This window comes from Scyliorhinus canicula, chromosome 12, assembly GCF_902713615.1.
Source record: "Scyliorhinus canicula chromosome 12, sScyCan1.1, whole genome shotgun sequence".
Taxonomy (NCBI): Eukaryota; Metazoa; Chordata; class Chondrichthyes; order Carcharhiniformes; family Scyliorhinidae; genus Scyliorhinus; species Scyliorhinus canicula.
Window position 1 is genome coordinate 50529117 of NC_052157.1, and position 22825 is coordinate 50551941.

At 47.6% G+C, this 22825-nt stretch overlaps 2 protein-coding genes across 3 annotated transcripts in view; one reads left to right on the plus strand and one right to left on the minus strand.

The window, feature by feature from the left end:
- Positions 1-12492, minus strand: part of lins1 (lines homolog 1) — a 61796-nt gene extending 49304 nt beyond the window's left edge. Inside the window, exon 1 of the mRNA XM_038813901.1 lies at positions 12470-12492. The gene's annotated coding sequence lies outside the window, so the exon portion shown is untranslated. The remainder of the gene's footprint in view (positions 1-12469) is intronic.
- Positions 12493-12758: 266 nt separating this feature from the next.
- Positions 12759-22825, plus strand: part of asb7 (ankyrin repeat and SOCS box containing 7) — a 40876-nt gene continuing 30809 nt past the window's right edge. Inside the window, exon 1 of one of the 2 annotated variants that reach the window (XR_005462493.1) lies at positions 12759-13109. The gene's annotated coding sequence lies outside the window, so the exon portion shown is untranslated. The remainder of the gene's footprint in view (positions 13110-22825) is intronic. The other variant, XM_038812967.1, reaches the window with a different exon arrangement.

Consider the following 22825-nt stretch of genomic DNA (forward strand, 5'->3'; position numbering starts at 1 on the left):
ATCACTGCAGTAATGAGGGAAGATGTTTCAGAAGGCTCTTCAAATTAGGCCATATGGGTGGATCTTAGAAATAAAAAAGGGATGATCACTCTGCTGGGATTATATTACAGGCTTCCCACAGTCCGAGGGAGATAGGGGAGCAATATGTAGGCAAATCACAGAGAGGTGTGAGAGGAATAGGGTTATCGTAGGTAGGGATTTAAACTTTCCCGATATTACGGGAAAGGATTAAATAGGTGGAACTTTTTAGGTGCATCCAGGAGAGCTTTTTGTGCCAGTACATAGATAGTCCTACTAGGGATGGGGAGTGCTAATCCTAATTCTAGGAAATGGGTGAGCATTTTGAGGATATGAGCATAATTCCATAAGTTTCAAAGTTACTATGGAAAGGGATAAGTAGAGTCCTTAAATCAAGTGCCTGTATTCGGGGAAGGATGATTTCAATATCATTAGACAGGATCTGGAAAACATAGACTGGGAGCAGCTACTTGCAGGTAAATCTGCATTATTTTAAAAGTGAAATTGTGAGAGTTCAGGGCCAATGTGTTCCTCGAAGAGTGAAAGGCAAGGGTGGCAAGTCCAGGGAACCCTGGATGTCAAGGGATATCAAGGGTTTAATAAAAGGAAAAAAAGGAAGCATTTGATTGGTATGGAGCACTAAAAACATGGGAGGCCCTTTAGGGGTATAGAGAATGTAAGGGAGTGTTTAAAAAATAAATTAGGTGGGCAAAGAGGGGCCGCAAAATATTATTTGCAGATAGGATTAACGAAAACCTGAAGAATTAAGGACAACCCTGAGACATTTTATAAGTATATTAAGAACAAGAGGATGACCAAGGAAAGAGTGGGGCTTATTACAAACCAAAGGGGCAATCTGTGCGTGGAGTCAGAGGATATGGGTGATGCTTTAAATAAATATTTTTCATCTGTATTCACTAAAGAGAAAGACATGGGGCGAGATTCTCCATTTGGGAGATTACGGGCAGGATTCACCGTTCCCCGATGCCGATTTCAGAATCGCCGGTCAGCCGGAGAATCCTTTCTGACACCGAAATCGGGGGCGGCGCCAGTTTGATGCAGGTTCTGCATCCTCAGCCCATTCCGAAATGGTGTCATTGTATCGCGCGCCGCACGCCGTTGGAATGGCATTACCGCGTCACCTGAAGGCCCGCGCATGTTTTACGGCGCAACTGTTGCAGGCCATTCTCCAAGCGTTTATAACGTGGGAGCCGGGAGTTTTACTCGGTGCAGCTGCTAGCCCCCCCCACCAGTTGCAGGATCGGTGCGGATTTTGTTGTTGTAAACTACCACAGTTCCTCCTGTTATGGGTCAGGGCTTAGAAACTCCAAAGTGTACTAGGAAGCCCACCTGACCTGTAACTTTTATGTTGGCTTTTAGGATGAGCACAAGAGCCTTCACTTCAGGCGTATATTCATCAGACTTCCTAGGCACTTTTATCAAAACAAAGTTTCTTATAAGAATGTAGTTAACATTTTTTAACACTTATCAAGAATTTGATATCAATTACAAACATTAAAAAACATACAACAGCTACAGTAATCTAAGTATACAATAGCTATTAATGAATCCCATTTAGAAGCTATTCCAATTCAATACAAAATCCAATAAACCAAAACCCCTTCAAGGGTGTGGCCCAGTATGCTGTAATCTCACTTGAATGGGATTGGTCCTTTCCCTGAGATTCAGCCTCCAACCAGCAGATTCAAAACTCCTTCCAAAAAGTAACTCTATCTTTAAAGTTACCAAGGCAGTTTGCCACACCCAATGTGCTCTCAGTTCACTGGAACAGCTTTAAAAATAAAAACAGAGAAAACAGGGAAACATTGCTTCTCTTTTGCAGTCCAAACCAACACACTGCAACTGATACAGAAGCACTGAACCCACTCTCACCTGACAGCCACAGCCCATCTCCACCCACAAATGGCATCACTGAAGCCATGCTACAAGCCATGTGGTAAGACCAAACCTATCTTAAAGAGACATTCACATGACACTCCGCATTTAATCTCAAAAACAGTGAATCCAGCTCTATGTTCTCCCCCGGGAGCACAAATCAGGAAGCAATTCCGTAATCCTTGCCATGCAAATGTATGGACGGTAAGAAATATGAGGGATTCCTAAGGGAACCCTGCTGTCGGGCTGATGAGACCATCAATTCACAAGACACGTGATTGGAAGTGAACAGTGGTTTTAATAGTCTTACAACTGAGCCTGCCTGCGACGAGATGAACTGGCAGCAGGCTCACGACTGCAGTTCTTTATACTTCCGGTTAGTGGGAGGAGCCATGGGCAGAGCCAAGGGTGGAGCCCAGTACAAACTCCTCATCTCCCCCTATGGGTAGAGCCGTGCAATGGCTCCACAAGGACACAATACATATGATACAACAGTGTGAATTACTAGGTTTATAATTCACCACATTCACCCCCTGTAAAAAAAATCAAGTCCGGCGGGGGTGATGGGTCTACAAATTGAGCCGGTCCGGCGGCCGAGTCGTCCTTTGTGATCGGCGAAGCACCGGGGTTGCAGCCTCTTCTGGTGGCTGGGTGGTGACGGTAGGTGAGGGTATGATAGTGGACTCCGGGGGTGATTCGGTCCGAGCTTCGTACCCGACTGGTTCGACTGGCGATGGGGAGCGCCGGAAACCCAAAGGCGCGGGGGCGCGGAGCACGGGCACTGAACCTGTAGGTGCGGGGCGCAGGGCATGGAGGGTTGTGTGGGGTGTAGTGTGAGGGGTATCTCGGCGGTAGTGGTAGTGGGATTGGCGCCAGGCCCCGGAGGGAAACAGTGTCCTGACGGCCGTCAGGGTATTCGATGAAAGCGTATTGGGGGTTTGAGTGGAGTAGGAGCACTCTCTCTACGAGTGGGTCAGTTTTGTGTGCCCGGACGTGCTTCCGGAGGAGAACCGGGCCCGGTGTCTTCAACCAAGCTGGGAGCGAAACCCCTGTGCTAGTGCCCCTAGAAAAAACAAATAGCCGTTCGTGAGGGGTCTGGTTGGTGGCTGTGCATGGGAGGGACCTAATAGCATGGAGCGCGTCGGGGAGGACTTCCTGCCAATGGGAGGTTGGGAAATTCCTGGACCGGAGGGTCAGTAGGACGGTCTTCCAGACCGTCGCGTTCTCCCTCTCCACCTGTCCGTTCCCCCTGGGATTGTAGCTGGTAGTCCTGCTCGAGGCGATGCCCTTGTCGAGCAGGTACTGACGCAGCTCGTCGCTCATAAAGGACGAACCCCTGTCGCTGTATACATAGCTGGGGAACCCGAACAGGGTGAAGATACTGTGCAGAGCTCTGATGACTGTGTGGGAGGTCATATCGGGGCACGGGATAGCAAAGGGGAAGCGGGAGAACTCGTCGATGACGTTCAGGAAGTACACATTCTGATTGGTCGAGGGGAGTGGCCCTTTGAAATCGATGCTCAGGCGTTCAAAGGGCCGGGAGGCCTTTACCAGGTGGGCTCTGTCTGGTCTATAGAAGTGCGGTTTGCACTCCGCGCAGATCGGGCAATCCCTGGTGATGGCTTTTACCTGCTCGGTGGAGAAAGGCAGATTTCGGGCTTTGATGTAGTGGGCGAGCCGGGTGACCCCCAGGTGGCAGAGGTCATTGTGGATAGCTTTCAGGCGGTCGTCTTGCGCGTTGGCGCACGTGCCGCGGGACAGGGCATCTGATGGCTCGTTGAGCTTCCCCGGTCGATACATAATATCGTACTTGTAGGCGGAGAGTTCGATCCTCCACTGCAGGATCTTATCATTTTTAATTTTGCCCCTTTGTGAGTTGTCAAACATGAAGGCAACCGATCTTTGGTCGGTGATGAGGGTGAACCTCCTACCTGCGAGGTAGTGCCTCCAGTGTCGTCTAGCTTCCACAATGGCTTGTGCTTCCTTTTCGACTGCGGAGTGTCGAAGTTCCGAAACGGAGAGGGTTCGGGAGAAAAAGGCGATTGGTCTCCCTGCCTGATTTAGTGTGGCTGCGAGAGCGACCTCTGAGGCGTCGCTCTCCGCCTGAAAGGGGACGGATTCATCCACCGCCCGCATGGCCACTTTGGTGATGTCCTCCTTCATGCAGGTGAAGGCCTGACGAGCCTCATCTGACAGTGGAAAGAGTGTGGCCTTAAATAGTGGGCGGGCTTTGTCCGCCTACTGAGGGACCCACTGGGCATAATAAGAGAAAAATCCCAGGCACCTTTTGAGGGCCCTGGGACAATGAGGGAGAGGGAGTTGTAAGAGGGGCTCATACGGTCCGGGTCGGGGCCCAGGACTCCGTTTTCCACGACATAGCCACCATGGATCTCATGGCCTCTTCCCTTCTTGATCAGTCTACCATGTGGGACCTTGTCAAAAGCCTTTCTGAAGTCCACGTAGGCCACATCAACTATATTACCTCATCTACACAACTAATCACTTCCTCGAATAATTCAATCAAATCTGTTAGATGTGACCTACCCTTGACAACGCTACATTGACTATCCTTGATTAATTCTTACCTCCCAAGTGAAGATTAATTCTGTACCTTAGAATTTTTTCCAATAATTCCACGACCGCTGATGCTCGACTCACCTGCCTGTAATTCCCAGTTTGAGAATTCGAAAACTACAATCAAATCCCCTGTAACCCCTTGCCTCACCCCTTGACATCCAGGGTTCTCTGGACTTGTTGCTCCAAAACTTCACCTTTCAAAGAATCATAGAATCCAACAGCACAGGAGACCATTCAGTCCATTGAGATTGTATCGACCCTCTGAAAGAGGGTCATATCCCCAAAGAGGGTCCTATCCCCATTACCCCACCTGACCTTTTGGACACTAAGGAACAATTTAGCATGCCAGATCCACCTAACCTATGGGAACCTATGTAAGGATTCAGAGCAGAGGAAATCAAGAACATGAGAAAAAGACAGCAAGGAGAATCAGAAAAGTGACAGGCAAAGTAATGAAGGGCCAGAATTGGATAAGGACACAATAAAAAATAGTAGAAAAGGGACAAGGAATGTTAAAAGAATTAACTATTATTATTAATTATTATTATTTTATTATTATACACCTGAATGCTCAGAGCATACAAAATAAAATGGATGAATTAGCTGCTCAGATAGATGGACACGGGTATGATATAATTAGGATTATGGAGACATGGCTCCAAGGTGACCAAAGAAGGGAACCAAAAATTGAGGGCTAATCAGTGTTTAGGAAGGACAGACAGAAAGGAAAAGGTTGTGGAGTTGCATTGTTGATTAAAGAAGATATTAATGCAATATTGAGAAAACATATTAGCCCAGATGATGTGGAATCTGTGTGGGTCGAGTTAAGAAACTCAAAGGGGCAAAAAACATTTGTGGGGTGGTACACAGACAACCAAACTGTAGCGGTAATGTTGGAAATAGCATTAAACAGGAAATCAGAGATGCGTGTGATAAAAAAAAGTTTGTAATAATGGGTGATTTTAATCTGCATAAGGATTGGGTGAGTCACATTAGCCACAGTACAACAGAGAAGGAATTTATGGAGTGTATATGAGATGGTTTTCTGGACCAATACATTGAAAACCACCAAGGGAAGAGGCCATCTTGAATTGGGTATTGTGCAATGAGAAAGGATTAGTTGGAAATCAAGTTGTGAAAGAACCCTTGGGGATGGGTGACCTTAATATGATAGAATTCTTTATCAAGGTGGATAGTGGCTACAAATAAAGGTAATTCTGGGGCACGAGTTGGTTATGATGGACTGGGATCTGGCTCTGGGTCACTGTCCATGTGGAGTTTGCACATTCTCCCCGTGTTTGCGTGAGTCTCATCCCCACAATCCAAAAATGTGCAAGCCAGGTGGATTGGCCACGCTAAATTGCCCCTTAATTGGAAAAAATGAATTGGGTACTCTAAAAAAATTTTTTTAATGATGGACTGGGATACATTACGGAAAGGACAGTGAACAGGTAATGACAGGCATTCAAGGAACAAATAGATGAACTCCAAAAGTTGTTAACTCCTATTTGGCGCAAAGTGGAAAGGGAACTGTGGCAAAACCATGGCTTACTAGGGAAAATCAAGATGGTATTAGATTCAAAGAAGATGCATGCAAATTGGCAAGAGAAAGCAATAGACCTGATGATTGGGAGCAGTTTAGAATTCAGCAAAGGCAGACCAAGGGATTGATTAAGAAGGGGAAAATAGTCTGAATAGTCTGGAGGGGACAATAAAAACGGACTGTAAAAGTTTCTATAGGTATGTAAAGAGAAAATGATTGACAAAAATGAATGTAGGCCATTTAGTCAGAAATGGTAAAATTCGTAATGGGGAACAAAGATTTGGTTGAAGAATTAAATTTGTATTTTGCTTCTGTCTTCACAAAGGAAGACATGAGTAATGTACCAGTAGTTCTGAGAAACACAGGTTTTAGTAAGGAACTGAAGGAAATCAGTATTAGTAGAGAAATTGTTTTGGAAAAATTAATGGGATTAAAGGCAGATAAATCTCCAGGGCCTGATAATCTTAATCCCAGAGTACTTAAGGAAGTGGCCCTAGACAGTGGCTGACTGGGTCTAAAAATATTGGTTGCCAGGAGACAAAGAGGGCCCTCCCACAACTATCCTATCATTTAATTTTCATAACGAATAAATAAAATTTTCAAAAAATACATATGGAAAAAAGGGTACAATTAAAATTTTTGTGGAAAAAATGTGTATTTCTTAGTAATTACAGTGTACATCTACTGTACATATTACTGGCAGTAGATACCAAATGTAAATACAGAATGTTATAATTGAATTTTTAATTTATTTTTTAAATTTTAAGTAATTGGTTGATATTTTTAAATAGTTTACTGCACAATTTACACATTAACAGATAGTTCAAAAGCACAATAGAGCATTGCATGCAGTCCACTATATTAAGAGCAATCGTTTGTGTTCGCTAGATGATTGTGCAAATCTGCCAATAATTGCTTCTGCATCCAATTCATCTAACAATTCCTTTTCAATGGATAACAACATGAATGATTCCAAATTCTCCTCAGACAGCGAATTTCTTAACCTTGTCTTTATGATCTTTAGCTTTGAAAATGTCCTCTCACATTGGACTTGAGTAACTGATAGTGTGCAGATGACTTTATAAAGTTCATAAAGGTTATCATATGCCTTGTCATGAAGTCTGTTGGATGCCAGAATTTTTAGTGCACACGATGGGCAAGTGCTGCAAATTTTACAATTGTTGCAACTGGAATCCATATTCTCACCATCATTAAGCAATAGCTTTAATACATCAAAGTTTGAAGCAAAAGAAAACAATTCCAATATTACTTGATCTTTGCTGATTTGTGGAAACAGCTTAATAATACCTTCCAATGCTTCATCTTCAAGGCCCTTCTCTGCAATAGTTTTAAACTTTGCTGGGTCCAAGCAGGGCAAATCTTTATACAACTGTTTGTGTTGTACAAAGCGTGATTCTAGTGATTGGACAATGCGATCCATTATTAGGTTAAACACATTTACTCGAAAATCAGCTAGAGAATCTGAGTAATTTCTTTCATCATCAATAAGCTTATCTGCCATTCTTTTCTTCTTCCTCTGCCTCTTAACTGGCAATGCTGTTTCCAACGCATCAATTTCCAATGTTTGATTTTCATCCATATTCATCTGTCATTACATTTATTTACAAATTCCAAAGCCTTGCTGTGAACGTTATCAAATGTTCTTGTCTGTTCCTTCAACTTTGTTGTAGCTGAATCTACCAAACTCCATGCAGTAAACATATCTAAACCACTTGTCTGTAGATAACTTGATAAGGGGGTTGTAGTTTCAAATATATACAAGTAAGTAAATGCTGTCAATATGGTTTCAAACTTTAGAAGACTTTGAAGTAAAACATTTGCTTCATGTTTTGTTTTTGCATCAAACTTTTCTGAATCTTGTATCATTGATAAGCATGTCAATAGATTTACCGAAGTACTGGCAGCGGCATCATCAAAACGTCCAAATATAGTTGTTGCTGCATTGGATTTTCCTGACCATCTGGTCTCACCAATTAGCTTTAACTGTTTCATTTTTTCTTGTCCTAGATGTTTTCCAACAACTTCTATCCATACAGCCATTCTCTTGTATGATGCTTTCACAAACGTTGCTATATTCTGGAGCAAATTGAAAAAAGAAACTGCAGGCACACAACATTTTGTTGTTTCAGTTATCACCAAATTCAAGACATGGGCATAGCACCATATATGAACATGTTGATCAGCCACATCAGCAATTTTACTTTGTAAACCATTATACTGGCCATGGTAGCTTGCAGCGCCATCTGTGCTATCAGATAAACATTTTTGGGGGTCAATTTTAAGATGCTGTAATGTTTCAATCAATAGATCAAAAAGTCCCTGTCCTGTACCATCATTACTTGGCACAACTGAAAGTAGTCGCTCACAGATAATACCTTTAAGCACATACCGAATAATAATGCTAAACTGATCGATGGATGAATTATCTTGTGTTGAATCAACCTGAATAGAATAATATTTTGCTTGAGAAACTTCATGACTAATTCTTTCTTGTATCATATTCTTCATAATTTTGATTAACATGTTTATAGTTGTTTTACTCAGGTATGTAACAAGTCCACCACGGCCTTTACTTTGAGCCTTTCCTTGTTGCTCTAATCGTTTGATTCTTTGTTTAGACTTGTTTTGCACTGCAGAAACGTGAGCTGTCATAATGGGGTCATATTTTGCCATCAACTGCACTGTAGCTAAAAAATTGCCATGATTCAGAACCTCATTATCTAGAGTGTAGGCCGATTCATTTCTGTGACCTCGAAAAGGAAGTGCTTGCTTGCCTAACATCTTTATGATGTCTATAATCCTCATGACAATATTTCTCTGCTTCAATACTTCTTCTTTCCTTTTAATTAGTGATGCTGCAAAAATTTATTAAAGGTGCCATCATTAACCACACTGATATATTGCTGAGCATTTCTGACATGTGTAGTTGTCGATTCATGTAAAGTCAAGCTCTGGCTAATACACCTGTAGTCACTAAAGCCACGTACAAAGGGTGATGGATTACAAGTGTTGGGAAACTCAAAGGTAAGCAGTATGAACAATATAAGCATCTATTTTCTTTGTTATATGTTAGCCATTTTCTTGGGACTGAGTCATTCATAATTTTCCTCTCATACAAACGAGCATCAAATGGCAGATCATCAAGTGGCTGAAGTGGATGTTCAGCAAAAAACTGTTTTAGCTTTGCTCGTGATGGATATTGGAAGATTCCAGCAATTGATCTTTCATTTTCTTGCGTAGGTTCATTTACAGGATGTGCTTCAGATACCAAGTCATTTATGCTTGAAGGAATATCTGATTCCCTGTCACTAGTTGAAGCTATGTGTTCAGATGTTGCAACTACAGGCAGTACAGATACCGGAACAAGGAAGCCAGAAGAAATATTGGGCCTGGGTTGATTAGTAATGGATGCACTTGTATTTGTCTCTACATTCAAAGTAGCTCTTCTCTGTTCTTGTAACTCGCGTGTCATTGCATCATCACCATGAGCATTGTTTCTTGCTTCTTGATTATTTGTTGCAGAACTGGATATTGATGTGGATTGTGCTTGTGGTATTATAAACTCTGTAATAGGCCTGCATCGCTTGGCTGATTCCTTCCTTTCTGCTTCTTTTTGTTCTTTGCGTTTTAGTGACCCAGATTTATGCTTTTTCTTTTCCATGCTGGTAGGGGTAATATTCCTGAAATAAAAGCTTAACTAAAAATAGCCCACATTGGGAAAAATGAATATTGATGATTGCAAGAATAACTTGAAGGAACGCCAGATAAACCCCTACTTGATAAAAAATATAAAATAACTTACTTACACTTCAATAGGCTATGTTCATTAGTCAATACTACTGTGGCCTTTGCAGCTTCAGAAGAGGAGACAATCCCTTGTCCAGTGTTCACACCAGCAAGCAACTGAGACAACTGTTGAAACTTAGAAGTTTGGTCCGACTATAGTAAGACATTAAGAATGGTCCCACAACCAAAGTTAACATGTCCAGTTTGATACCAGTGTAGTGTTACAAGTCGCAACCCTTTGAGTTTACCGATCATGGCTTATCACTTCAATATCTTTGACCTCATGATTCACGGTCAAAGGTACCGCTTCTCCTTTTCAGTGACCTCACGACTCTATGTACTGCTTGATATCCTTTCAAGTTGCCGACCATCTCAAATCACGAACTGTAACTTTATCTTTAAATTCATACACTCTTGCTGAAAACGTGGATTTCCAACTATGTCCGACCCGGGTGAACCAGCCCCCCCTCCCCCAACTCCTTTTCACATCCGTTTAACACTGCTTCGTTCCTTCATACACTGAGTGATTATTTGTTTGTTTCTTTATTGCATTTTTATTTGGTATTGCTCTTTTTAAAAACAATTATATTTTATTAAGTTAGAATACAAATCTCAGGAAAGAAGTTGGAGATTTATTTATCTAATTAATTATAATTTTTAAGGGCCCTTCAGAGATTCACAGGCCCCTTCTTGGCTCTCCGGGCCCCGGACCGATGTACCGGCTGAACCAAGACTACTGCTTGATAACCTTTGAAGTTGCCGACCATCTCAAATCACGAATTGTAACTTTATCTTTAAATTCACACACTCTGGCTGAAAACATGGAATTTCCTTAATTATGCCCGACCCGGGCCCCCCTGTTCCACATCCTTCCACTACCTCCTCTGCTTCGTTCCTTTTCATGCACTGCTTATTTGTGTCCTGTTCTCTTTTTTTTCTTATTCCTTTTTATTACTAAAACAGTTGTGTGTGTTTGTTTCTTTATTGCATTTTTATTTGATATAGGGGGCCCACTTGCCATCGGGCAAGCTGACACCCTGGCCAGTCCGCCACTGGCCCTAGAAATAGTAGATCTATTGGTGGTCATTTTCCAAAACTCTTTTGACTCTGAAATGGTTCCTCCAGATTAGAGGGGAGTTAATTAATATAAGACTGCGATTCAAAAAGGAGATAGAAAGAAAACAGGGAACAGTTGTTATGGGCCAGGGTTTAGAGAACACCAAAATGTATCATGGAGTTCACCTGACCCACAGCTTTTAATAGATTGTGGTATGGGGACCACTCTACAGGTGTGGTACAGCAGAAATGGAAAAGTATTTTTAAAGCAAAACAATGTTTATTCTATGAACTCAAGTTAACCTTTTTAAAACATACAGTGAACATCTTAGCAACCATTAATTCAAATACAACCTCCAAAGAATACAACACTAAGTAATTCTTAAGATGTCCTTTTAACATCCAGGCTTAAAAAAAAACCTTTCAGCAGAAGCACATCAGGTTAAAGTCACTACTAAGAACAGTTATTAGTTTTAAATCACCAAAGGATCGATTTACATTCTTTAGATTACAGAAAGACTCTAATACACCTTCTGGCTGTGACTGCAGCTATCCTTCTTTGAAAACGAAACTAAAACACATCCTGCAGCAAACAGCCTAAAACAAAAGTAAAAAGCTGACAGACAGCCCATCTCCACCCACACTCTGACATCACTGATAAACACCTATTTCTTAAAGGTACATTTCTTAAACACCCATTTCTTAAAGGTACTCTCACATGACACAATAGACCAGTGGGCCGAACGTCAGTAGTTGCTAGAGTCAATTATCAAGGATTCCATAGCACAGCATTTGTAAATCAGTAGTATAAGACAAAGTCTGCATGGATTTACAAAAGGGAAATCATGCTTGACAAATCTACTGGAATTCTTTGAGGATGTAACTGGTAGAGTTGACCAGAAAGAACCAGTGGATGTGGTTTATTTAGATTTTCAGAAGGCCTTTGACAAGGTCTCACGTAGCAGATTACTATGTAAAATTAAAGCGCATGGAATTGTGGGTAGCGTCTTGAAATATGTACAGGAAGCAATGGATTGGAATATATGTGTCATTTTCTGAATGACAGGTTGTGACTACTGGGGTACCGCAGGGATCTGCGCTAGGATCCCAGTTGTTCACATTATATAATAATGATTTGGACAAGTGAACTAAATGTATTATCTCCAAATTGGATGATACAAAACTGAATGGGAGAGGTGTGAGAAGGTTGCAGAGATGCTTTAGCGTGATTTGAGCAGGATGGGTGAGTGGGTATATGGATGGGAGATGCAGTATAAGACTAACATCCCAGCAGCTAGTCCTCCCCTTTCACTACCGCAGAAAGTAGTTGAAGCTAAAACACTGTGTAATTTCAAGAAGGAATTATATATTGCTGAAGGCATCAAAGGATATGGGAGCAAGGCGAGATCAGGGTATTGAACTTGATGATCAGCGATGATCATAATGTGTTTGCATAGGTTTCCTCCCACAGTCCAAATTTTGTACAGGCTCGATGGATTGGGTCATGCTAAAATTACCCCTTAATTGGAAAAAAAAACATTGGATACTCTCAGATTTTAGGAAAAAAAAGACCATCCCAGTGACTCAGGCGAAAGGACAGCCTTCTGGAACATTCCCGCCTCTGCGGCGCGATCCAAAGACTGTGCATGCGCAGATGTCAAAGCCCTGGGAGTGCACTGAACCCTGCGCATGTGCCCCTGGAGGAGGCGGCTCTGCTGGACAGTACGCATGCGTTCCTCGAGTGGGCACCGATGCCGAGCTCAACGCACGCGCTCGTGTGGTTGGAGTCGACAGTGGGCGCTGCGCAGGCGCATGCACCGCCGGGGGTCGGGCCCGGCTGGGGCATTGCGCATGCGTCCCCGGAGATGGAGCTGCTGCCGTGCCCTGCGCATGCGCCCCCGGGGTCGAGGCGCTGCCCGGCTCCCTCGGCCTGCGATGGCTCCGCAGCAACAAGTTCCCCAGGAAATTGCGTACGGCCCGCACCTGGCATCTGGGGCCTGCTCAGCCCTCACTCGCTCACTGGCAGCAGGTAGGGCGCCTTGCACAACTGGAACTGGTAGCCCCTACGACAGGCGCTCCCGGCAAGCAGCCGGCACCGTGCTCTGTTAATCCGGGGCCCAGCCTGGGGACCCCCCCCCCCCCCCCCCCCTCACAGGATGTGGAGACGGAGCGATGAGGGGGTAAAGGGAGGCCGAGGGAAAGGCGCAGTCAGGTAAGTGTGTCTGTGGGGGGCGAAACCGGGCACCGTATCGGGGCATGGAGACACGGGCGGCATCCCGGGTCCTCATTTCAGCGCAACCGTCAGGGCCCTAGACCCCCCCTCCCCCCATCATCTCGCTTCCCCCATCATCTCGCTTCCCCCATATCATCATTTCGCTTCTCCCCCATCATCATCTCGCTTCCCCCATCATCATCTCGCTTCTCCCCCATATCATATCATTTTCGCTTCCCCCCCCCATATCATCATCTCGCTTCCCCCCCCATATCACCATCTCGCTTCCCCCCCCCATATCATCATCTCGCTTCTCCCCCCCCCATATCATCATCTCGCTTCTCACCCATCATCATCTCGCTTCTCCCCCCCATATCATATCATCTCGCTTCCCCCCCCCCATATCATCATCTCGCTTCCCCCCCATATCACCATCTCGCTTCCCCCCATATCATCATCTCGTTTCCCCCCATCATCATCTCGCTTCCCCCCATCATCATCTCGCTTCCCCCCCATCATCATCATCTCGCTTCCCCCCCATCATCATCATCATCATCTCGCTTCCCCCCATCATCATCATCTCGCTTCCCCCCATCATCATCATCTCGCTTCCCCCATCATCATCATCTCGCTTCCCCCCATCTTCATCATCTCGCTTCCCCCCATCGTCACCATCTCGCTTCCCCCCATCATCATCATCTCGCTTCCCCCCCATCATCTCGCTTCCCCCCCATCATCTCGCTTCCCCCCCATCATCTTGCTTCCCCCCCATCATCTCGCTTCCCCCATCCTCTCGCTTCCCCCCCATCCTCTCGCTTCCCCCCCATCCTCTCGCTTCCCCCCCATCGTCTCTCTCACCCCCCTATCGTCTCTCTCACCCCCCTATCGTCTCTCTCACCCCCCCATCGTCTCTCTCACCCCCCCATCGTCTCTCTCACCCCCCCATCGTCTCTCTCGCCCCCCCCATCGTCTCTCTCGCCCCCCCATCGTCTCTCTCGCCCCCCCATCGTCTCTCTCGCCCCCCCCATCGTCTCTCTCGCCCCCCCATCGTCTCTCTCATCCCCCCATCGTCTCTCTCACCCCCCCATCGTCTCTCTCACCCCCCCATCGTCTCTCTCACCCCCCCATCGTCTCTCTCACCCCCCATCGTCTCTCTCACCCCCCCATCGTCTCTCTCACCCCCCCATCGTCTCTCTCACCCCCCCATCGTCTCTCTCACCCCCCCATCGTCTCTCTCACCCCCCCATCGTCTCTCTCACCCCCCCATCGTCTCTCTCACCCCCCCATCGTCTCTCTCACCCCCCCATCGTCTCTCTCACCCCCCCATCGTCTCTCTCACCCCCCCCATCGTCTCTCTCACCCCCCCCATCGTCTCTCTCACCCCCCCCATCGTCTCTCTCACCCCCCCCATCGTCTCTCTCACCCCCCCATCGTCTCTCTCACCCCCCCATCGTCTCTCTCACCCCCCCATCGTCTCTCTCACCCCCCCATCGTCTCTCTCACCCCCCCATCGTCTCTCTCACCCCCCATCGTCTCTCTCACCCCCCATCGTCTCTCTCACCCCCCATCGTCTCTCTCACCCCCCATCGTCTCTCTCACCCCCCATCGTCTCTCTCACCCCCCATCGTCTCTCTCACCCCCCATCGTCTCTCTCACCCCCCCATCGTCTCTCTCACCCCCCCCCATCGTCTCTCTCACCCCCCCATCGTCTCTCTCACCCCCCCATCGTCTCTCTCACCCCCCCATCGTCTCTCTCACCCCCCCATCGTCTCTCTCACCCCCCCATCGTCTCTCTCACCCCCCCATCGTCTCTCTCACCCCCCCATCGTCTCTCTCACCCCCCCATCGTCTCTCTCACCCCCCCTTCGTCTCTCTCACCCCCCCATCGTCTCTCTCACCCCCCCATCGTCTCTCTCACCCCCCCATCGTCTCTCTCACCCCCCCATCGTCTCTCTCACCCCCCCATCGTCTCTCTCACCCCCCCATCGTCTCTCTCCCCCCCCCATCGTCTCTCTCACCCCCCCATCGTCTCTCTCACCCCCCATCGTCTCTCTCACCCCCCCATCGTCTCTCTCACCCCCCCATCGTCTCTCTCACCCCCCCCATCGTCTCTCTCACCCCCCCATCGTCTCTCTCACCCCCCCATCGTCTCTCTCACCCCCCCATCGTCTCTCTCACCCCCCCATCGTCTCTCTCACCCCCCCATCGTCTCTCTCACCCCCCCATCGTCTCTCTCACCCCCCCATCGTCTCTCTCACCCCCCCATCGTCTCTCTCACCCCCCCATCGTCTCTCTCACCCCCCATCGTCTCTCTCACCCCCCCATCGTCTCTCTCACCCCCCCATCGTCTCTCTCACCCCCCCCATCGTCTCTCTCACCCCCCCATCGTCTCTCTCACCCCCCCATCGTCTCTCTCACCCCCCCCATCGTCTCTCTCACCCCCCCCCATCGTCTCTCTCACCCCCCCCATCGTCTCTCTCACCCCCCCCCATCGTCTCTCTCACCCCCCCCATCGTCTCTCTCACCCCCCCCATCGTCTCTCTCACCCCCCCCATCGTCTCTCTCACCCCCCCCATCGTCTCTCTCACCCCCCCCATCGTCTCTCTCACCCCCCCCATCGTCTCTCTCACCCCCCCCATCGTCTCTCTCACCCCCCCCCATCGTCTCTCTCACCCCCCCCATCGTCTCTCTCACCCCCCCATCGTCTCTCTCACCCCCCCCCATCGTCTCTCTCACCCCCCCCATCGTCTCTCTCACCCCCCCATCGTCTCTCTCACCCCCCCCATCGTCTCTCTCACCCCCCCCCCATCGTCTCTCTCACCCCCCCCCATCGTCTCTCTCATCCCCCCCCATCGTCTCTCTCACCCCCCCCATCGTCTCTCTCACCCCCCCCCCCCCATCGTGTCTCTCACCCCCCCCCCCCCCATCGTGTCTCTCACCCCCCCCCCCCCCATCGTCTCTCTCACCCCCCCCCCCCCCCCCAACTAATCCTTTCTCATTGCACAACCTTCCAAGATGGCCTGTTCCCTTGTTGGCTCCTCAACGTATTGGTCCAGAAAACCATCCGTATACACTCCAGTAATTCCTCTATTGTACTGTGACTAATTTGAGTCACCCAATCTGTATATAGATTAAATCCACTCATAATCACAGATGTTCTTTTATCCAATGCATCTCTGATTTCCTGTCTAATGCCATTCCCAAAATTACCACTGCAGTTGTCTGGTTTGTTATCCACCCGTTGAATGTTTTTTGCCCCTTGGTGTTTCTAATAACAACAGCAACAGATGCCACATCATCCTAATTAATTTATTTTCTTGATATTGCATCAATATCTTCTTTAATCAACAATGCAACTCCACCACCTTTTCCTTTCTGTCTGTTCTTCCTGAAAACTGAATAGCCCTCAATGTTTAGTTCCCATCCTTGGTCACCTTGGAACCATGTCTCCCCTAATCCAAACTATATCACATCCCTTTGCTTCTATCTGCGCAACCAATTCATCCCTTTTATTTCAAGTACTACGCGCGTTGAGGTACAAAACCTTTAAGGCTCGTCCTTTTAACGTTCCTTGTCCCGTCCCCCCTCTTTTTTTACAGTGATGTTATCTGATACAGGGCCCTTGATTTCTCTGCCTAGCACTTTTCTAATTTTCCTTTCTGTCTTTTTCCCTTGTTCTTCATTCCCCCTGCTCTGAATCCTTACATAGTTTCCCACTTCCCTGCCATATTAGTTTAAACCCTCCCCAATCGCTCTAGCAAGAGGGTCTCCTTGGTCCCCGTCCTGCCTAGGTGTAACCCGTACAGATCCCACGTCCTCCAGAACTGGTCCCAATGCCACAGGAATCTGAAGCCAACACCCCCCCTTCCCAACCACACCACCACATCTCTTCAGTCACGTATTCATCCGATTCATCTTACTATTTCTACTCTGGCTAGCACGTGGCACTGGTAGTAATCCTGAGATCACTACCTTTGAGGTGTGACTTCTCAACTTTCTTCCTAACTCCCTTTTTTTTTGCTTTCAGGGTCTTATCCCTTTTTTTTAACCTATGCCATTGGTACCGATGTGCACCATGACCACTGGCTGTTCATCCTCCCCCTCCAGAATGTTCTGAAACGGCTCCGAGATATCCTTAACCCTAGAACCAAGAAGGCAACATGCCATTCTGGAGTCTCGTTTGCGGCCACAGAAACGTCTATCTATTCCCCTTCCAATCGAATCCCCTGTAACTATTGCATTCCCACACTTTTTCCCCTCCCCTCTGCAGCAGAACCAGTCATGACGCAACAAATTTGGCTGTTGCTTCTTTCCCCTGAGAGGTAATTCCCCTTAACAGTATCCAAAACGGAATATCTGTTTTGCAGGGGAATGCCACAGGAGATTCCTGCACTGCCTGTCTAGCTCTCTTGCTCTGCCTGGTGGTCACCCATTCCCTTCCTGCCTGTGGAGTCTCAGCTTGTGGTTTGACCATTTCTCTACAGGTGCTATCTACGACGCTCTCCACCTCACGGATGCTCCACAAGGTCCCCAGGCACCACTCCAAATCCGAAACTTGGGCTTCCAGGAGCTGTAGCTGGAGACACTTCCTGCATACATGCTGGCCCAGGGCACTGGAGATGTTCCTGGCCTCCCACATGGAACAAGAGCAAACCAATGCTCAGAGCTCTCCTGCAATGACTTGCCTTTCGAATTAAAGCTTTGGAAGATGCTTGATATTAGATTAAATCCAATTTTCCAGAGTCTTATCATTTATTTTGGCTGAACATACATTTTCTCGTGCTCAGTTAGACAACCTTGTGCAATTTTAAAAATAAGGACAACCTTTTCATGGAATCTCGACAGTGCAGAAAGAGGCCATTCAGCCCATCACGTCTGCACTGACCCTCTGAAAGAGCACCCTACCAAGCCAACTCCTCTGCCCTATCCCTGTAACCCCATCTAACCTAGGGGACAATTTAGCGTTGCCAAATCACCTAACTTGCACATCTTTGGACTGTGGGAGGAAACCAGAGCACCTGGAGGAAACCCACACAGACACGGGGGGAAAGAGCAAACTCCACACACATGGCCACCCGAGGCTAGAGTTGAACCCGGGTCCCTGGAGCTTTGAGGCAGCAGTGCTAACCACTGTGCCACCAAGCTCCCCTGATGGCTTGCACCCTTGAATCCTAAAAGAAGTAGCTCCAGTGAAAATGGATGCATTGGTTGTAATTTTCAAAACATCCTTGGATTCTGGAGTATTACTGGAGGGTTGGAATAATGCCAATGTGACATCTATTCAAAAAGGGAGAGGAGTAAAATGCAGGTAACTATGGGCCCCAATAGCCTCACATCTACTGTTAAATCAACTATTAAGGAAGTAATATCACATTTGGAAAAGCATAATCTGATCAAGCAGAGTCAGCTTGGCTTCATGAAAGAGAAATCACGTCTGACTAATTTATTAGATTTTTTTCGAGGAAATCTCAACTAGAGTGGATAGACGGGAACCAGTAGATATGTTGTATTTCTAGAAGGCATTCGACAAAGTACCTCACAAAAGGTTAAGTCAGAAGAGAAGAACCCATGGTGTTGGGGCTGGTTTATTGGTATGGACAGAGAATTGGCTAATGGGAAGGGAATGGCAAGTGGGGCGAAGGGGTCCTTTTTCAGGTTGGTGACCTGGGCTGGATTGCCACTGTTACAATATATATTAATGATTTGGAGGAAGGAAGTGAATGCATTGTAGCCAAATTTGCAGATGACTCAAAAATAGGTGGAAAGGCAAGTTGTGAGGGGGATGCAAACAGTTTGCAAAGATATATTGAAAGATTAAGTAAATGGGCAAAAAGTTGGCAAATGGAGTATAATGTGGGAAAATGTGAAATTAATTTTGGAAGGGAGAACAAAAGAACAGTATTATTTAAATAGCGAAAAACTGCAAAAAGCAACACAACAGGACTTGGGAGTACTTGTGCATGAAACACAATGCTAGCACACCGGTGTAGCAGGTAATCAGTAAGGCTGATGGAATGTTGGTCCTTATTTCAAGGGGGTTGGAATATAAGGAGGGAACTATTGCTGCAAATGTGCAAGATACTGGTGCGATCACATGTGGAGCACTGTAAGCAGTTTTGGTCCCCTTATTTAAGGAAAGTTATTTCATTGGAGACGCTTCATCAATGGTTCACTTGGATGTTGATATAATGAGATTGTCTTATGAACAAAGATTAAACAGGTTGGACTTTACTCATTGGAACTTAGAAGAATGAGAGGTGATCTCATTGAAACATATAGGATTATTAAGGGGCTTGACATGGTAAATGCTGAGAGGATGTTTCCCCTCATGGGAGAAACTAGGACCAGAGGGCATAGTACCAGAATAAAGGGGTGCCAATTTAAGACTGAGATGCGGAGGAATTTCTTCTCTGACGGTTGAGAGTCTTTGGAACTCCTTGCCACAGAGAGCTGTGGGGGCAAAGTCCTTGTGTTTTTTTTAAAGCTGAGATAGATTCTTCACTGGTGAGGAAATCAAGGGATACGGGGAAAGGACAGGAAAGTGGACTTGAGGAATGTTGGATCCACATGATCCTATTGAATGGTGTAACAGGCTTGAGGGGCCGATGGCCTACTCCTGTTCCTATTTCAGTTGGTCTGATGGAATGGCAAAGCCCAAGCTTAACCGTCAAGCCTGCCTTGGATTTGCCAGTCCAGTGGAGTTACCAGTCCAGTGGAGTGTGGAGTTTGCACCATCCTGTGCAAGTTGAGACTCCTCAGCGGGCCATGTTTCACTTAGGGTGGCTATGTTGATGTTGTACTTTCCCAGCATTTTGGCTATGAGGGCAGTCCTGCACTCTGGTCTCGTATTGTTGTGTACAAGAGATCGGACATTCCGTGAACCGAGCTTCATATAGTGACTAGTAATTTTATTCTTTGACCAGTCAGGAGCGATAACCTGACCAGTGCAGACTGTGTTTGGGGTTCTTTTTCTTCCCTCTTCCTCAGATGGGGGAGAGCCACAATGTACCTGTAAAAGTCTACTTTGTCGCCACAAGTGGATACCCCCCCGCTTGCAGGGTTATGACTGAAAATTGTCAGCGACGTTCTCTACCTGTCCCTGCCGTCACTCTCCCATTGCCACAGAGCTTGGTTTGTCTGATATTTTGGTTGATGACTTGCTGAACAAACCAAACATTGAATATGTTGTCACCACACACTGGGCTCGTGCCCGGTCTACTTCAGTGCTACTTTACCCGGAGTCGCAACACAGGTAAAATAAGATTTTATTTTAAATATCCGAGGTCCTTGGTTGAGCCCAATAAACTGCAGTAACCATGGACTTCCGGTGGCGGACATTGAGTGAGTGGTCACATATTTGGTGGCTCCTGCTCAAGGTGCTTTTTTGTTTGCCTTTTCTCCGTCCAAATGGCTAAGTATTGGACGGCAAGCGGTGCAGGAGTGCCTGTGAAAGGTTTTACTCCTCTGGTGTGGCTGGTGCATGGATCCACAAACTGGAAGTGGGGCATGAAGAAAAGAGCTGCTGGAACAGGAGAGTCTTTGGGGCGCCAAGGATAAGATGGCGGTGGGCAAGGGAGCTGCCCTGCACCCCCAGTGGACAACGGAGCAGTTAATAGAGTTCCTAAATGCAAAGTTATGTCAGCAGAGGAAGGAGGCCTGAAAGACCTGGCTAAAATGGTAGAGCCAATTAAAGTGGGGATCGAGAGAGTGAAGCAGAGGCTGGGGTCATAGAATATGCAGTGAAGAAGGAGGTCATTCGCCTCATCGAGCCTGCACTGGCCCTTGGAAAGAGCACCCTACCTAAGCCCAAACCGAAGTAGAGTGTGGAAGATCTGGAGAATCGCTCCAGAAGACAAAACCTGAGGATCATGGAGATGCCCAAAGGCATCGAGGGTGCGGAGGCCGGCAAGTAAGTGGCCAAAATACTGGAGAAGCTGATGGGGGTGGGAGCCTTTGACCCGCCCTTGGAGGTCGACCAAGTGCATAGGGCGCTGATGAGGATCCCACAGGCAGGCGAGCCGCCAAGGGCAATGGTGGTGTAGTTGCACCGCTTTCTGGATAAGGAGAAGATCCTCCAATGGACGAGGCAGACTAAGAAGTGCAACTGGGAAGGGAACGAGCTGCGGGTGCCCCAGGACCTGGGAGCAGAACTGGCAAAGAGGAGAGCCAGGTTTAACTGGGTCAAGGCTGCCCTCTTTAAAAGGGGGTGAAGTTCAAGTGCTGTACACGACCCTCCTCTGGGTGCCTTTTCAGAAGTGTGAGTACTATTTTGGCATGCCAGATGATTGAGTTCATGAGGGACAATGGACTGGGAAGAGAGTGAGGACATTGAACTTTGGAGGAGTTTGTGTGTGTTTGTTTTTGAAAAGTTTATTTCTTTGAAGTGTTTTTGATGGTGGGGTTTCTGGAGAGCAGGTTCGTCATGGGGGAACATCGAGGGTGAGCGTACTTGTTGTTTTCTAGTGGGGTATGGAGGTGGGAGGGGTGCTGGGGGTGGCAGGGAAGTTGGAGGCGGCAGGGAAGTTGGAGGCGGCAGGGAAGTTGGAGGCCTTGGGCGGGAGCCACCATGATAGCTGGGCGGGCAAATTAACGGGAGTGAAGAGGTGTATTGTCAGGAGGTGGGGGTGTGGGGCTGGTGTTTTGTTAAGGGTGGTGGGGGAAGAGTTTCTGACAAGGTTGTGTTTGATGCACAGTTGAAAAAGGTTTGATGGGCGCTCACGAGCAGAGTGGCTGCGTCGGGGAGAAGCTCCACTGGTCTGCGATTTGTCGGACTTTTTCGGGGGTTTCCCCATGGTTCTCTCTTCCCGGGTATGTTCGGCGATTGGGGCCTGAGGGACGGGCGTCAGGTCGGTAAGGTTTGGAGCCGGCGGGATTGTCCAGCCGCCGGAGCACAGCGGTAAGGGCAGCACGGTAGCGCAGCGGTAAGGGCAGCACGGTAGCACAGCCGTAAGGGCAGCACGGAAGCCCAGCGGTACGGGCAGCGCGGTAGCACAGCGGTAAGGGCAGCGCGGTAGCACAGCGGTAAGGGCAGCGCGGTAGCACAGCGGTAAGGGCAGCGCGGTAGCACAGCGGTAAGGGCAGCGCGGTAGCACAGCGGTAAGGGCAGCGCGGTAGCACAGCGTTAAGGGCAGCGCGGTAGCAGTGGTTAGCACAATTGCTTCACAGCGCCAGGGTCCCAGGTTCGATTCCGGGCTTGGGTCACTGCCTGTGCGGAGTCTGCACGTTCTCCCCGCATCTGCGTGGGTTTCCTCTCGGTGCTCCATTTTTCCTCACACAGTCCAAAGTCGTGCAGGTTAGGTGGATTGGCTGTGCTAAATTGCTCTTAAGTGTCCAAAATGGTTGGTTGGGGTTACTGGGTTACAGGGATAGGGTGGAGGTGAGCGCTTGGGTAGGGTGTTCTACTCAAAGGCCGGTGCAGACTCATTGGGCCGAATGGCCGCCTTCTACACTGTACATTCTATGATTCTGTCCATCACCACCTTCAACCTAATTGGTGGCCCCCAATCCCTGAACCAGCTCCTCCTCTACCTTGGGAAACTCTATAAACCACTGCATCCCCTCCTCCCCAGCCGGGGTCTCCGACTCGTATAACCTTCTGTAAAACACCTCAAACACACCATTCACCCCCCTCTGGGCCCAACACCACCCTACCCTCACCGCTTCTTGCTTCCTTAGCTGGTGCGCCAGCATCCTGCCTGCCTTCTCACCATGCTCCT